At 41.0% G+C, this 16,854-nt stretch overlaps 1 protein-coding gene across 3 annotated transcripts in view; it reads left to right on the forward strand.

The window, feature by feature from the left end:
* Window positions 1-16,854, forward strand: part of LOC139622712 (glutamate receptor ionotropic, delta-1-like) — a 222,398-nt gene that overhangs the window by 39,934 nt on the left and 165,610 nt on the right. Inside the window, exon 1 of one of the 3 annotated variants that reach the window (XM_071480239.1) lies at window positions 12,936-13,437. The exons of the other annotated variants lie outside the window; for them this stretch is intronic. The gene's annotated coding sequence lies outside the window, so the exon portion shown is untranslated. Of the gene's footprint in view, window positions 1-12,935; window positions 13,438-16,854 lie in introns of those variants that run through there. 3 annotated transcript variants of the gene reach the window in all.

Below are 16,854 nucleotides of genomic sequence, written 5' to 3' on the forward strand. Positions count from 1 at the left end.
CCTGTGTGTGCTGCAGTCCTTATACTACTAACCATACTGTTGGCCTGAGGTGACATGACATGACACACATGTTCTACCTCCATGACACATGGTGTTTGTCAGATGCTTCCTCTCACCTCATGCGCCCCTGCCAACCAATAGGAGTCAGTAGCACAGTGACAAGGCTGAAAACCCCTTGGCAGCTTCTGGGAAGGAACCCCAGGGCTTGGCAGTGGTGGATGGGAACTTTACCCATCCGCCACCTGTGCGCTCCTCAGTGCCATTTCTGATTGATCTGCCTCAGTAAGACTTGTTGGGCAATACGAGCTTTGTACAGGGTGATGCCAACAAGTCCTTGTTCCTTGGCGATAAAATAGTTTTTTTGCTGTTGGGCAAGACATGGTTAAGGTTGCCTAGTTTGAATTTGCAGCCACCTGCACCTTTGCATTGACCTTTCTCTTCACGTCCAGTGTGAACCTACCTTCACACAGTTGTTTGGCAGTGATACATCATCACACTATCTCTGACTTTGCCATTGAGCATAGCCATTTGTCAGTGAAACAAATGATCAGTGCAATTGCTTTATTTTGAAGAAGACAGTATGTACAGTTTACAGTTTACCCCCATTTTTCATGAGTAATGAGTACAGGCTTACACTTACACAGTAGTGAGTGCACACACATCTTATATGCATCACATATTTGCATAAAAGTATAAAAATATATAACAAAGACACGCACTTCCACACACACAATCTTCCATGTATATTGCATTAAGTCTCAGTGGCGCAACTACAAGTGAATGATGTAGGATATTAGTTGTAAAGGAAAAGCTCAGTGTTGATATGTAAAATGAAATGATGAGAGCTAGACAGAAAGATAAAGAGAGAAGAGAACCACTGAGACATGAGAACAGTGGGATTCGATTCCTCTCCCATAACAAGACTCAGCCTCCCGCTTAATGCAGTTTGCTGAGCCACCTCTCTCCTGTGAACCGTCTGTGAGAGGAGGATGGAGGTGTCTGTTGTGGATGTGGCTTTAAATGGAGTTATGACAGTGGAGGTATTTTGTTGTGTATGCGTCTGTGTGTGTGTGTATGTGTAAGAGAGCAGTATTCTGGTAATAGGGTCTTTTTTTATATACACGTATTGTAGGAAAGTTTACATGGCGCTGCATCACTGTGGCTGGTCCTCATTTTTTCTCATTATTTCCTCCAATTTTTTTTCCCACTTGCCTTGCCTATTTTGTTTCCTCTCCTATTTCCTTCTCTTCTCTTCTCTTCTCTTCCCTTCTCTCTGTCACAGCTTTGGCTCCTGCTGAAGACAGATAACGGGAACTGGAGGTTTATATTTGCTTTATTGAGCGTTAGATTCACAAGTGTGTATTCAGCGTTGATGGATGTTCCTTATGAGCCATGCCCAGTCTGAGTGTGAAAGAGTGTCTGTGTGCATGTGTGTCTGTACAAGAGTTTGTGTGTGTGCATGTGTGCGATGAAATGTGTGTAGGTTGTCAACGGTGATCTGCATGGAGTGTAGAAAGCTGAGGCTGAAAGAAAATGAAGGCAACTGGGAATATGTTAGTGTTTGCTATACATAGGCAAATGGGTTTGCACAGTACACAAATGACGGAAAACTGGCTTGACTGTGAGGGTTGTGTAATAGGAAGATAACAATGACATCGTGCCATACAAAATCCAAATTACTCTTTTATCCCGTTTCAGTCTTTTCACTAAAGTGTCCCCCCGTTCGTCATTTTCATCTCATATCAGTTCAGCTTTCAGAGGTTAGACAATAGATCATCTTCCATCTCATTTCTCCTTATAGCATGATATTAGCACACCGTGTCTTTTTTCCAGATATTCCGCCTTTCATTTCAGATTTCACTCTCCCCCTCCAGGAGCTGCGGCTTTGTGAAGGAATTATTACTGAAATGGGAGGAAACTGTTCACTGATTTTGTTTTCCCTGACCTTTTTCTGTAAGCAGTAAATGTCTTCCAATATACTGACTATACCATTCCTCTCCATCACCAAAATGAGGCCTTAATTAAACCATCTATTTTCCTTCGAGTTTAATTTGAAAATTTTCTACAACCACTGTGGCTGATCTGACACTGTAAGTCAAGTGCACTCAGCCATACCACACATCATGACTGCCATCTGCTTAGACATGCCTGCGTGTTAGAGTAGCTCTCCAGAGATGGTGCCCTCGTTCTGCTTGGCACTGGTCCTTGGTGGTTGTGCGTAAGACCCTATATGGTTGTGAAATATGGAGCGCTTCTTTGATAACATAAAATCAACAAATAAAGCCCATGGGGGGAGTCTGTTCAGGGCTACACGTCATTTGCTCACTTCATGTAGGTCCAAGAGAACGGCTAAACATATGCAACGATTCATTCGAAACCATCTGTGGAAAAACTACTGATAACATTCACTTACGTAAACGTACCAATAGTACAAATAGTCCTTTACAAGTAAAAATGCTGCATTTAAAAGAAAAACTAAACTAAAAGTATTAATTCTGTAGAAAAACCAGGCCCCTCCAATGGGTCACAAGATAAATCTGGGTCCTGAGATGATTAATGGGATAGGAAAGAAAAACTTCAGCTAATCTGTATTCATTTTTTGACTTTTCTCTAATCTTTGCTTTTTTAGTAAATATTGGTCAATTTCACCTCTTTGGGTCCCAATTTTTTTTCATTAAAACCTCTCGGAAGGTGCCGGAGGAACAGCAAACAACTGTAAAAGGTTTCAAGCCAGAGATCTTGGGTTGTCTGGTTAAATCTTTAAAAATGCATGTTTAAATGTACAATCTGAAAAGTGGTAGTGAAATAAATGTGAAGAAGTAGGGGTATAAAGAATAAAGCAGTTACGTATTTAGTCTCTCCCATTTGTGCAGTAGATTCAGTGATTGACAATATATAAAATCGTTGTTTAGGATAAGATTAGAGAAGATAAACAGATAACGACAAACAAAAGAAGTGGGTCCCTGCTCTCATTGTAGCTGCTGGCAAAATGTCCTGAGCCATAAGTTAAGCTCCATCCATATTTAATTAGCAGATCCCTTTTGTGCTTTTAGGCCTGTGTTATCTGCGTGAGGCGCTAAACTCCAAGGGCACTGCTCACTCCCAGTCACTTCGGATGAGCCTGTGCAAGTGTGAAGTGATGGAGATAAACGCTGGCAAAACATGACAAAAGAGAAAAGCACACAAATCCTTCCTGATTGGAGCTGACATACACTTTGTGTCACTCCTCTACTCTTGTGTCACCACGAATTGTGTATATCCAATTGTTCGCCTAACAGCGTTTTTCAAATTTGTGTTTGAGCATGCTTGGTTGCATGTGTGTTTGGAATATTTTCTGTCTGTGTGTGTGTGTGTGTGTGTAGATGTTGGCAAGAAGAGAGAGAAACGAAAAGACAAAGGATCAAAAGATGTAGAGGCCGCTGTAATCCAACTTTGTGAATCTGTTTCCAATCTCTGGTGATTTTCTCAGGGTTAATCTGTTAATAATTACTGTGACACAGATGCTAAGATCTCAAAGGACCATACACAAACACATTTCCCTTCCCCCTCCGCCTCACATTACTGTATTGCTTACATGCATGCCTAGACACTAATGCACACATATACTCAAATGCATAAACACCAAACCCTTCAGTGTGTTACAGCCTCCTGCTTTCATCTTTTAAATCCATTTCATTTCCTCCTCATATGCTGATTCTACAGAAAGGTCAGAGGTCACCTGCTGTTAATACTGCTGTTTCTATTACTAGATCAATCAGTGTTGGGTAACTGCTAATCACTTTTCTAAATTAATAATGGTGCTACTTTGCTCAATTTATAATAGGATAATAATCTTTATTTTGTAAGTGACAAGGTGGCATTTCCTATAGTGCAGAGTCTGACTTAACTCTGCTCATTGACAAGCCCTTGAGAAGGAAACGTTTGGAAAGGAGGGATTGTGATATATTCACTGCTTTGGCGAGTTTCCACTTTGCTGTTCTCCATAGGTAATCAATTGTGAGAGTCTGGCGTGTTTGGTCAGCAGGGCTAACCATGTTTTCCTTAAGCCTGGTGCAAAACTCATTATCTGGCCTAAACTTAAATAAGCATTGGCTGCTATGCTAATACTATTAGAGTGACAGCAAATTAAAGACCTACAGTCACAGAGAGTGACCTTAGCTACAGAGATAGTAATGGGTAAACTACATTGTATGGACACAGCAAACATGTTCTATGATGATATACTGTTTAATCATTAGTCTATGAAATTCTAAAATCGAAAAGCAAAGACTCAAATGAAAAAAAAACAAACAACAAACATATAATGTCAAGACATAGTAACGTCCTTCACTGCAGCTGACAAACAATGATAAAATTAACAAGTACAGTGAAAAAGAGCCAACCGGAGAGAAAAGACCAGCAGTTCAAGACCCACATTTGCATCACTCCTCTGGCTTTTTGAGAGCCTTTTATCTTTGAAAGTCAGCACCAGTGTTCACTCTGTTTGGCTCAGAGACAGATATTCTCCACTTTAAACTCACCAACCTTCTTTTTCCAAGAATCTTTAGTTGATGCTGTGAAATGTTCTGTTGCCCTGTCGCCGTTTTTCTCTTTTATTATTGTGCAAGTTTTTATTCTGCTAATTGGTGATGATAAAACAACCGTCTTCTGTTTACTTCAGACAAATGACTGGTGTGTCACTGAACACAAAACAAATTACAAAACATTATTTTTCATTGTATGCTATGCTATTATGTCCACTTGTGCTGATAATTTGGAATATTATTTGCATATATTACCATGGCAATTTGAAGTTGTGTTAGGTAATCCTCCCAACATGTGCTGAATAAACAGTGCATGTACAGAGTGGTAGTTTTGTCTTACAATATGCCACAGTAAGGTCACACATTTATATTGGATGCTACACATACAGAGTGAGGAACAATGAACATGGGGTAAAAAGAAAAAAGACATAGTTAAAAGTATGTTTCGACAGGATGGTATGAAGGCCAGTGCCAGAATCTTAAGAAACTTCACTGTGTTCCGCAAAACAGCCTGTAGTCACCACATGAGATGTTGCCATGGTTACACAGCAGGGATGTGCCACCCACTGATGCTGTCTAAATGTTTTCTTGGCTTAAGTGCCACCTTTTGTGCCCTGATCCTTAAAGTAGAGGCAAAAGCAGAGCGGAGCGGTTTCCTGCCTATACCAGGTTTTTGAGCTGCATAGCATCGGAGGCTGGCGCAGTGACAAAGTGTCATTTGGCCATGGCAGTGCCCTTTTCCTGCTTTCCATGGAATACACTCTCCAAACCACGTACAAACCACTCCATGTCCACCCAAGCCGGATTTAAGTGGGTACAGGTGGAGTTGTTTTTGTAACGCACACGGACGTTGGCATGCAGCCAAATCTCATCTCATAGACAGAATGGAGACAAGAGGTCAAATTAATAATTCCCCTTTCTTCACCAAATGTACCCTGACAATTTATCTCTTTAATAATTCATAAGGCTCAAACATTTTTTTTATCTCACAAACTGAATGTAATGCCGGCCACTGTAACTCTGTCATTCAGTGGCTGACAGAATGGGCTCACTGTAGACTTCATGCCTGCATTCAAAACCACTTCAGTTTCCAAAAATATTTTTTATCCTCAGTTACAGTTAATGTAATCCCTTTGATGTGAGCATTGCACACAATAATATGGTGAAAACACAAAAAAGCGAATTGCTACATCCACCTCGTGAGGCAAGATTGTTCACTTGTTCTGATCTTTTTTCCTTTCAATTCGTCAGATTTTAGTTTGAGACTCGGAGTCATAACTAAACCAAATCTCCATGGACTTGGGCAGGGAAACTGCAATGGTTGCAGGGAATTCATTTTTGGTCCTATCTACTGCTAACACACCGAGGGCCAAGATACAAAATGTGGCTTGTTTCTCAGGGAGGAAAGAGAAGCTATGATTGTTTTTATTTTTTCTCAGTACACTTGATCTGCCATTAGAAATTTCACTCTTCTGATAAGACATTTATAGTGGTTGTTTTGCTTTTATCTCTTTATTTTTAAGTTGAGGATGAATTTACAATACATTGCATCACAAACAATAATCATGAAATTCAACCCATGAATGAAAGCAGTGTTGCACTTTGTAGTCTGGTTCATTTACGCTGTCAGAATAACGATCCCTCCACAGAACACACAACTCTCTGTTGTCTGACCTTGCAAATTTCAACAGTCGAGAGTTGAACAGAGGTGAACATTGACAGGTGACATGTCCGGTCAGAGATCACACCTTGACAGGAAACATGTTTGAGGATTTGTCAAGCTGAAGTGACTGTTGAGCAAGTGCTAGTGCAATCACCTCTTTAGAGAGACATCAGTCATAGCAGCACCATCATCACCCTCCGCCTGCTGCTCTCTGACTTCCTTCTAGACCTCTTGCTCTGTTCCACTGGCTCATCTTTTCCTCTCTCCAGCTACAAAAAATAAATTCCACGCTGACATTTGCTCGTAAATTTCCCACCAGCATAATGTCTATCCACAACACACACGCTGAACCATTTGACTAAAAAAGCCTCTTCTTTACTTGACTCCATGGAAAATGTTATTCAAATAATGGCGTTCCGAGATTACTAATGGTGAGTAAAATGATATTTATAATGTAGTCCTGCTCTAAAATAGGATGCACCTCCTGCTGTCTTCACTGTGTATACACAGAGGAAATGGAATTCACCAAATAAGCGAATGAGCCAATTTGAAGATACAGGGTATGGACATTTCCATGTTATTGGACACAGCTCCTCCAGGTGACTGCTTAATAAAATCAAGTCGAGTCAATTTTACACATAGCCAGATCATAAATTTACCTCAAATGGCCATACAACATAAAACTACTCTTAGACTGTCACTGTAGATAATGAGGGGCGCCCCCGCAATTGATCTGAATGTTGAACAGAAGCTTTACTCATCTAAAATAACATCATGTTCCTTTGTGATACAGTGCATGATATCACTAGCTTATGGCTGGCACATGGAAAGCTCATTATTTTTAATTAGCCCAACCTTGTCTATTATCAGCCAGCTTTACAGTCTCACCATGTATTTCAACAGCCGCCTGTGCTGCCAGTAACATTTAGCGTCCTGGTGGCCTGAGTAAAAGTTGTCTTGGCATCATGGCCTCTGAAATTAAGAGAAATAAAGGTTTGAAAAACCTTGTGGATGTTGGAGAAGACAGGGGTGAGTGAAGGAGGATGTGAAGTCTGTGTATCCTGCTGTCATGGGACGACAAAGAGGAGACAAGCTTCTTTTTTGGAGGTGAGACAAATTAATGGCCTGTTAGATGTTGTGGCTGCCACCCATGTGAGTTGCCCCATAACCACAGGTTTGCTGCATCTGTTGCCACAGCAAAGCTGTGCTATGAACTCTTGGAGTGTTTCATTTTTATCCCTCCAGAGATGTATCCACTGTCCAGTTTTAGCACTTTTATTACCCCAGACTGTATGAGAAAGCCTGATTGATGTGCGTGAGTGTGAGTGTTTGGTGTGATTGGCATTAAGCTTCCTACGCCACAGAATCTCTCCTGTGGTCCATTTGGGTCTGACGGGTGCTGATTGGGTTCAAGTGCTCCTTAACTGCAGATGCCATTTGAAGATTGCTTTCATCCCCCCCTTGAAACACAAGGACAGATAAGAAACAGACTTTTCTCTGGGGATTTGAAAAGTTCCCTCTCAAATAGACACAAATACATGTACAATGCAACTTTTCTGCTTACCTTTCCCCCGTCTTTCTTCTGCCTTCTATCAGGTAGGTGTACATGTACACACTCACACACACACCAAGAAAGAAAATACGGCAAATTGTATTTGCTAGCTCCAAGGCAATTCCCTTCAAAAGAGAAAAAGATGTTGAGAACGATTGGTCTTGAAAACCCTTTTAACTCCCTGGTCTTCCACCACTCTTCATGCCATCTTATCTTCCCTATACAGCATGCTAATCAAAAGCAGTAGCACCCTTCTATCTCTCGGTGGGATCAGTAGCTTTGTCTTGCCCTGAATGTCTTAAAAGCAACACCTTTTGAATTAGCACAGGTGTTGTGTTGGCCATGTTACGCACATAAAAAGATGAACAAAGCTGCCCACAAAGTTATGGAGGTGACGTAACAAATCCTTTTTCAGGGTGTGGGATTGGTGACCTTTTTGCTGAACAGGATGCCTGTTGGCCAGTATTCATCTCCATCAACAATGTGCATCTTTCAAGGGTGTTCAGTGAGCTAAAACTCTAATTGGAATAGAAATCACATTTTTCAAGCTTCTCCTACATGAAGATGTTTCATAAAGAAGGTTCAAACAACAGTGTGAATTTTCTCCGTATCATAAGTGCTGAAAATTAACATACATGTGCAAAATGCAACATGACATTAAACTGAAGTATCAAATGAGAGCCCAGCCAGACAATGTATTAGATCAAGATAAGATAATTAACATTTTCTGGAGACATCTTTCAGAGTTCCCCCTTTGTTATTTCATTGGAATTGTATGTTTCTTTCATTTTATTTAAATAACTCAAGTGACCCAAAGCTGTTTTTCCCCAGTGCATTTAAAACCAAAAACAGTTTGTGCACATACTTCAGGTTAAAAAAAGCTGTGAGTTTAACATAAGCAATAAATGCAGTCCCTGTTCACACATCAGTACAGAGAAGCTACTGGGGAGGAACTTTGAAAAAACCACAATGTCAGTGAAGGTAAGCCTGAAAAGTGGTCTCACTAGGCCTGTCTGGAGGGTTAGATTTCCAAGGCTGTGACAGAGAAGCCTTATTAAAACCTGCTTTGTAATCCATAAAATGAGCCTGACTTACAGAAGTGACCCTGTCTTAACTGGTAATCTTGTTGTGCGAAGAACTGTTCTGTCTTGGTTTTCAGAAAATCCTAAGTGAATCAAAGATAATAGTTATATAGTTATTATATTGATTTAGTGAAGCTCAAAGCAACACTGCAGCTGCTGCTGCTGATAAAGCTGCTGATCACACTGTACGACCATACAAATGTTGTTCCACTCTAAATCAATCTCTATATTTCTTTTGAACATTGCTGTCTTTTGATGAAGCATTATTTCCCCCTTTTTTAAGTAGACTATAATAGAAAACTTTACAACCTCTGCAACTTTGAAATCCTGACCGTACCGAGAGAAGGTGCTCGTCAAAGAGAAGCAGACTGCTCATGATACTCCTGGGACTTGTGGATGAATGTAGTACAAGCCGTTGGCAGGCACTGGAGCACAGTGTGCACATCACACTGTAGTAATATTAATAAAATCTGGAGTGCTTTTCAGGCAACTCTCACCATTTCCCCCCACTGAAGACTCAAAGCAATAAATATCTCCACAGGTGGGAGTGTGGTGATGGCAGATAACACATCGACTTCGAGGAAAAGGGACGTCTAATGACTGTGCAATTTGAATTTACTGCTGTTTGAGGAGATTTGAAAGTAGCCTGCATCTGCACTTTCACAAAAGAGGCTTGTTGTGTTGTATGAGTCGATGATAATGCTGGCTTTTTGTGGGTTTACAGGCAGAGAAGCCTGATAATAGGTGAGCTATGTAGCGAGTGGGGAATGGAGGGATGTGCTGACTGGGTTTCGGAGCATCTGTCACATCAGGAGTCAGATATTCATGATGAATACATTTCATATCAGCCACCCACATTTTCTGCTTGCTCTGTCTGTGTATTTCTCTCTATTGTCTTTTATGTGTTTTCTATGTTTCTCCGTTTTCCATATTAATATGCACATCTTCAATTACATTTGTCTCATTCTCTCTTTCTATTTTCTTTGTCCGTCATTTTCTATCTCTTGCATATCTCTACCACTCTCTAGCTTTCATCTCTGTGTCTCAGTTTCTCTTGCTGTCATCATCACCAGTTATTTATACCTCTTACTTTCTCACTCCATTATCCCATCATTCCTCTTTACAGGTCCATCTCTGCCTTCCCCGCCTCTTTTATCTTCCCTTTTTCTTTTTAATGTCCTCCTGGATGTCAACTGCCTCTTATGGCTATCGTTCTCCATTTCTCCCTCTAGCTTTCTTTTATTTATTTATTTATTTATTTTTTGTTCTCCAGCCATGCCCTATCCCGCCATCAATAAGGATTTATGCTATTGCTGGGAGCACGCCGGAGGAGGGCTGAGGAGATACCTGCAAATAGCAGAGCAAAGCGCGAGTACAGATCAGAGTGACTATCAGATGAAGTGCAAGAATGCAAGGATGAATAGTAAACAAGAGAAAGCTCCTACGGCTGGACTAATTGAATTCCACTCTTCCCTCAGAGTAGGCCCAGCAGCAGCAGTCATAAGGAAATTCTGACTAAGACAGGGAGAAAAGGCGAGGAAACACAGAAAGAGGATAGGGAAGATGGCAAGAGAGCGAGTTAGAGAAGGGTCAAGAGATTGGCTAACAAACATAAGAGATAGAGAGAGATAGCTCCTCCAGCCAGACTAATTGAATTCCGATTTTCCCTCTGAGATTGGTTAGCAGCAGCAGGCAGGCAGACAGGCTGCCCCCAGCATGGATCAGCTCTGTCCAACCAATCACACTAATACAGTGTTTATGTTCAATCCAGTGCAGCCCGGTCAATAGCACCTTTTCCAGTGCAAGGCCAAGTCGAGGGGAGTGGGTTGGTTTACTGAAGCCAGAGCCAACTTAAAAACTGATACATAATTGAAAAGTCCTATGTTTCAACTGGAACCAACGTCTGACTTACAAATCATCTCCTTTGAAAGCAAGGTGTGTAGGGAATTGCAAATGTATTCATTCTTTGTTTGGGAATACTCAAATATCAAGCAGTGTTTGGCTGCAGCAGTGTAAACCACAGCAAGAATGTGAAATATGTTATCAAGGCCAATATTGGTACTGCCTTCTCTCGGGAGGTGGCGGCCAATAGGAATCCAATTTGTGGAAAACCTGCACTAAACCAATTTACTTCATCCTTCAAGGATAAGTCTGGTGAGATTCTATATTTTTCTTATTGTCAACAAACCCCATGAAAAGACCAAAACTGAATTGAGCGTACTAACAGTTATTACCTGTGTAGCCTAGGCTTATTCCTCAGTGCCTATAAGAGCTCCACTGTTGTCCAGACACCATAACAGTCATTTCAATGAGCCAACCTGTTGCGCTGGCTGAGGTGTTTCTTTATAACAGTTTCACAGGCACGGTAATTTATTCTAAGTCGATCCTGCATACGCTGTCCTCACTAGCTCACCAAATGTGTATTTATTTGGGACTGAAAATAGTGCCAAACAAATGTTCTAACACTCCCGTTTTCATGAAAAAAAAATGAAACCATGAGCACTTTTGTGGCCTGTTTTTTAAAGATTTACGTCTTCAGCAGAAATGTGCTTGGGGCAGGAACAGACTGGGCAGGGAAGTCAGAAAGTATTGAAACACGACTAAGACACTGTTGATATTGATCCTTTGTGGAATTTGTTGACTCTAAATAAAATATACAAATGCTGCCTTTAACTACTAGTAATTTAGATTAAACTTGCACATGTTCAGAGTAAAGAGGTAATTTTCTGTGTTCAAGTGGACGTTTGCCTGCAGAATGTGTCCAAATTTGCCTGCATGTGTGTTTGCACGTGTGTTTGCTTCTCCATAATTGCACATTTGTATTGTGAGTTTGTGTCTGTTGCTTGACTGCCTGTGTGCCTCCAGCTGTGTCGTAAAGCATGGGGGGGTGTCTCTCTCTGTGCTCATTATTCGCCTCTCCCAGACTCCTCTATCTCCCTCGCTGCTCTACGTCACTACCCATCACCACACAGCCTTTATGAATATTTAACCAGTCCTCAAGCTTCTCTGCTCCCTTTTTACGCTCTCCCTTTTATTCCCATGCCTTTTCTCTTATCCTCTGTCATACCTTTTTGTTGCAGTTGCACACATTTGTCTGTCTCTGTCTTTCCCTGAAATCATTCCTTCCCCTCCCTCTCTATCTATACCCATCTGTGCGTCTCTCTCCATCTCTGTTTTAGCACATCATTTGCTGTTTCCTACAGGGGGAGGAAGCTACTGCTCTTCACCCTGCCCCTTAACGCCCAATCGTTGTTTCTTATTTAATCTGTTCCGCTTTATTGAATTTAATTATTTCTAAATGATTAACTCAGAGTTCGGATTGGGTGGGGGAGTGGGGGGCAGAAGGACATATGTTGTGAGATGGGGTGGAAGGGCCACTGGAAGAAAGATAGTGGGGATCGTGGCTTTTTGTTTTGGAGCCAGGCAGAGTAAATAGCCTGGTATGCACACTCATCAGTCTTTGATTCCATTACTGCCGCATGTCTGCAAAAGCATGCCCCACTCCCACTGCCAGCTCTCCTCACCTTCAAACGTACCAAACACAATCGCAATATTTATGTTTTGTGTGTGTGTGTGAGTGTGTGTGTGTGTGTGTGTGTGTGTGTGTGTGTGTGAGAGAGAGAGAGAGAGATCATGAGAGAGAGAAATAGTGAATTTGCATTTTCTTGAAATATCATGCTACCTGTCTGAATAGCTACAGGTACCAAATCAGTCTATTTTTCAGGGTGACAGTGTGCGTGTGTTGTTCTTTGTGTGTGATCAGTGCACGTTTGTGTGACAGGTGTAAGGTAGCAGCAGGTCCTGTTTATGTTCACATTGCCATACCTCAAAAAGAGGTTGCCAGAAGGCACAGTAATGAAAAGCACAGCTGTAATGATGTCCAATAGGCTGTCAGTTCTTTATATGAAAATGTGACTGGTGGAGAAAAGAAAAACTAGAATGATGGGCTTTTGCATTACTGCATTACCGCTCCAGTCACAGTGGAAATATGCATATAGATTTACATCAAGCAAAATATAGAAATTGCATAAATGTAAACACACAATTTTCTGTACGTGGCACCTCTCTCCTATCTATTAAAAATTTTTTTTTTTTTCACTGAGTTCTCCATAAGCATGTGAGTGACACAAAAACCTGCTCACCAGGCCATTTTGACAGGCTTGTGTTTATACTCGTGAAATATAATACTAACTTTGTAAGAGGAAAGGCTTTTGTAGAAGAGGTAAGCACACTAAATCAAACTACAAACTACAAGTGATGCTAACTTCCGGAATGGCTTACCAAAATACGTCATTCCTGCAGCACTCTATTATGACCGGTTTAATGCCCACCCCCCCGGCGGGCACAACAAGTTGCTCAAATCGAGCACCCCCATAATAGAGTTGAATGTCCCTCAGGTGTCAGGATGTAAAAGTTTCTAGAAAGGACTGAACGTCTAACAAGTACTTATGTGGCGCTTCAACGTGGAGATACTGGCGGATTTCAGAGTAAGAAGTTTCCACATTTAAAAAAAAAAAAAAAAAAAAAAAAAAAGGATATATTTTGTTGTTGCTTTCTACGCGGACGCCAGTGACGGAGCGGGGCGATGGACCGGTACGGGAGGAGGATCAGTCAGCGGTAAGTGTAGTGCGTCACATTTGCTGCTGATGGTGTTTGTTTGCTACACCCGCCATGGTGTCTGTAGCTTCATAGGTTCATTGTTGGAAAGGTCACTTTGTTGAGCCGAGCTTGTGCTTTTCTGATAAATTGAAAGGCTACTTGAGGAAATGGAAATTTTAGCCATTTTATTGTATTTATGGAATACCGTGGCGTTAAGTGGAGTGGTGCCGGTAAGAGGCTGCTTTGAGCGGATGTGCGGCAGCTCCAGGTGTGCCACCGGTGCAGCTAATTCCGTTAATGAGCTGGTTTGTGATTGGTTCCCATCTGTGCGCAAGAGAGAGGTCATAACTTCTGGTTTACTTGACAAGATGGTGAAGCAGCAGGGAGTGAGCCGCAAAGTCTTAAGTGTGAGAAGATAATAGCAATAGGAGCCAACAGATGTGCCCTTATTTAGATAATGACTAAACAGAGGAATAGAGGAGAGAATGAGTTTTTGCAAAGTCACAGTTTTTCAAAATCCTATTTGTTTCATGGTTCTGCAATAATTCACCTTCTGCTTAAGTCTATGCTAACAAAACTAAAGGACTAAGAAAAAGGAGAAAGATTTGCTTGTGGTTTATGTCTTGATCGTGATCTTACATTTTATTGTAAAGAGTGACTTTATGGTCTTAAGTCTTAGCACTGCTGAAGAGAACACAGGTGCTTTTAGCTCGACTCACTTGGAAAAAGAGCACAGTTCATCGCGCACTCTTTGACCCTTTTTTTTTTATTGTGTAAAGGAAATGATTACATAATGTCACAAACCACTGAATTTTCAAACATCAGTCAGTGTTTAGTGCAGAAATGCCATGTGGGAAATTCAGTATAAAAAGTTTCTGTCTTCACCTGCTCACATTTACAATATTTGTACAACATTTGTGATGTGTAAGTTTCATATCACAATATTTAACCTGACCGCCTGCTTGCGTAAATATGAGGTGATTCTCTAAAAGCAGCGATTAAAAAAAAATTCCCAGGTCACATTAGTGTGAGGGCACAAGTTCTGCTTTAGATGAATCCTCCTGCACCTCAGGCTTCACTGTCTCACTCAAGGACTTTTGAGCGTGTGTTTATGGCAAGCAGTCTGGAACATTTACTCCTTTAGTCTGGTCGTTTTTGCAGGTGGAAAAAAGCAAACTCTGATGACACCATAAAAAATGCTGCTGAAATGCCTGAAATTTCTGTCGGGTTTGTCTTCCAGTGTCGTGAAAATCCTTTTAAAATGCATTTGATCACTGTGGTGTCAACAGAAGGATGTTGACGACTGAAAACTGATGCTTCTGACTCAGCAGTGTAAACCCAAACAAAACAAACACAGAAGCACAATAATTTAGATATAGAATGTTGATGTTATAGTAACTAGCAGGGTGAATGCTTTCCAGCGTGGTGACATGGGCTTGTTTCCTCATGTTCACATCACTTTGCGGCACTGCAAGAGTCACGATGCAGAAGAAAAAAATAGGTCAAAAACTTCACTATAGTACAATGCAGTGAATTTGTCTGAGATTTTAACAGCACACTACACATATAGAAAACACGTCCATGATAGCAGATACGTGTGTGGCAGCCAGCTGACCACGCAGCAGGGAAGTAGTGAGACTAACAGTCGAGGCAGAACAGTATTACACAACACTGTAGCAAATGTTTGCTGACCAGTGTTTACATCTTTAGCTGAAAAGGTCATGATTGGCTGTGTATGAAGGCATTGTCACCCCTAACAAAGGCCAAGTTTTCCTGCCTTCCTCCTGCCTTCCTCCTTTTGCCTAAACCTTAATTAATTGTTTGGAGTTTAAATTAATGTGAAGAAGCACAGTGTGATGGATGATTTGTTGCTACAAAGACACCATCTAAATTTGATAGCTAAAATGGTAACTGCACATATACAGGTATGCGCCCATGCATTCAAATGATCATATCTACCCTTCTGTTAATGCTAATTGATTAGGAATAATTGATGACCTGACAAGAGGATGGAAAAAATCAGCTGCATTGTCTATTTGTGCATTATGTTTTTGTTTTTGTGAAATGAATCGGGTTGTTCACACTCTTCTGTTTGCACTGAAGTACAGCATGAAAGAGAACAAATATCTGGGAGAGTTTCAGACAGGTTGAGGAGCAGATCAGGTGCAGTGAGAGATTAGAAGGTCCAAGTCAACTTTGTGGATTACACTGTCAAGCAGGAAGCAGAGAGGCCTCTGTCTCTGGGTGGGAGTAAATAGCTAATGATTGTCGTGTTTTACATTATCCCTTGCTCTCCTTTTAATACTGTTTACAATGAAATATGTATGATAAGTAGCCCTCCCTTGCCCACTTGCACCACTTGCCCTCATGTAACTTTCACCAGCAAAAACCGGAAACTCATTAAAGGAATGTGGTGATGGCAGTATTGAGCTCAACCCTGCATCACATGAATCACATGACCACGCTATTGTGGTCATGCTGTCATTGTCACAGCAGTATTGATGCAATTTTCTGCATGCAGGAAATTAAACATATTTGACATATATAAGAGGATTGCTGAAATGTATACACAGATTTAAAAAACACATGCCCTACACAAATCAAGCTCACATTCCTGAAAGCTTTGTGTAGACACACCTCTAAGACACATTTTGTACATTCTAAATCCCCATGTGGAGATGTTTTTTTTCTTGAATTGAAATGTACAGGGGAAGAGTTGGGGCCTGGGGCATTGTACTTTCTATAATTGATCCAATGAATTGATGTTGTTCGAATATGAATAATATTTAATGTATTGCATTTGTTACTTTGAAAGCAAACATCAATTTCTCTTCATCCATAGTTGTGATATGATGTTGATATTTTTGAAAAGATTTGATGAGAAACTTGGTGGCAACCAGTTAATATCCCACCTTTGGATGATTACCTGTTGTGCTCAGTGTCTTCACAAAACCCTATCCATAATGGATTGTTATTGAGATGAAGATCACTTTTCTCCTGGGATGACAGAGAAGGGATTTCTCTAAATGTCAACAGCTCAGTGTGATTGCTCAGCGTGATACGGCTATCTCATTTCATAAGAAGCGGAGACTTAGAGTCAGGGCAGAGCTGTACTATCCAAAGGAATCTAGCTCAGAGTACCTATCAAACTGGGAAGCTTTGTGGAATGAAGAGTGGCTAACAATAGTGCTTAATCGAATGGGAACACTTTGGATCTTCAGCATATTTTGCTGTGAACCTCCACTGTTGGTGGATCCAACCTCCTTGGGGCACTGTGTTTGGAGATATATCCACTAGCAAGCCTGTAGTGAACTTAAAGACCCACTGGCACACAGTGTACCTTTTTTAATGCAGTTCCCTCTCAGACCATTGCTGCTTTTAATCTCCATGCTTGATCACAAATAAAATTCAGGAACATGCAGTTAATCACCACGG

The sequence above is a fragment of the Trachinotus anak genome, unplaced genomic scaffold (genome assembly GCF_046630095.1).
Source record: "Trachinotus anak isolate AG129_WGS33_773 ecotype Australia unplaced genomic scaffold, CSIRO_AGI_Tana_v1 ptg000007l, whole genome shotgun sequence".
Classification (NCBI taxonomy): domain Eukaryota; kingdom Metazoa; phylum Chordata; class Actinopteri; order Carangiformes; family Carangidae; genus Trachinotus; species Trachinotus anak.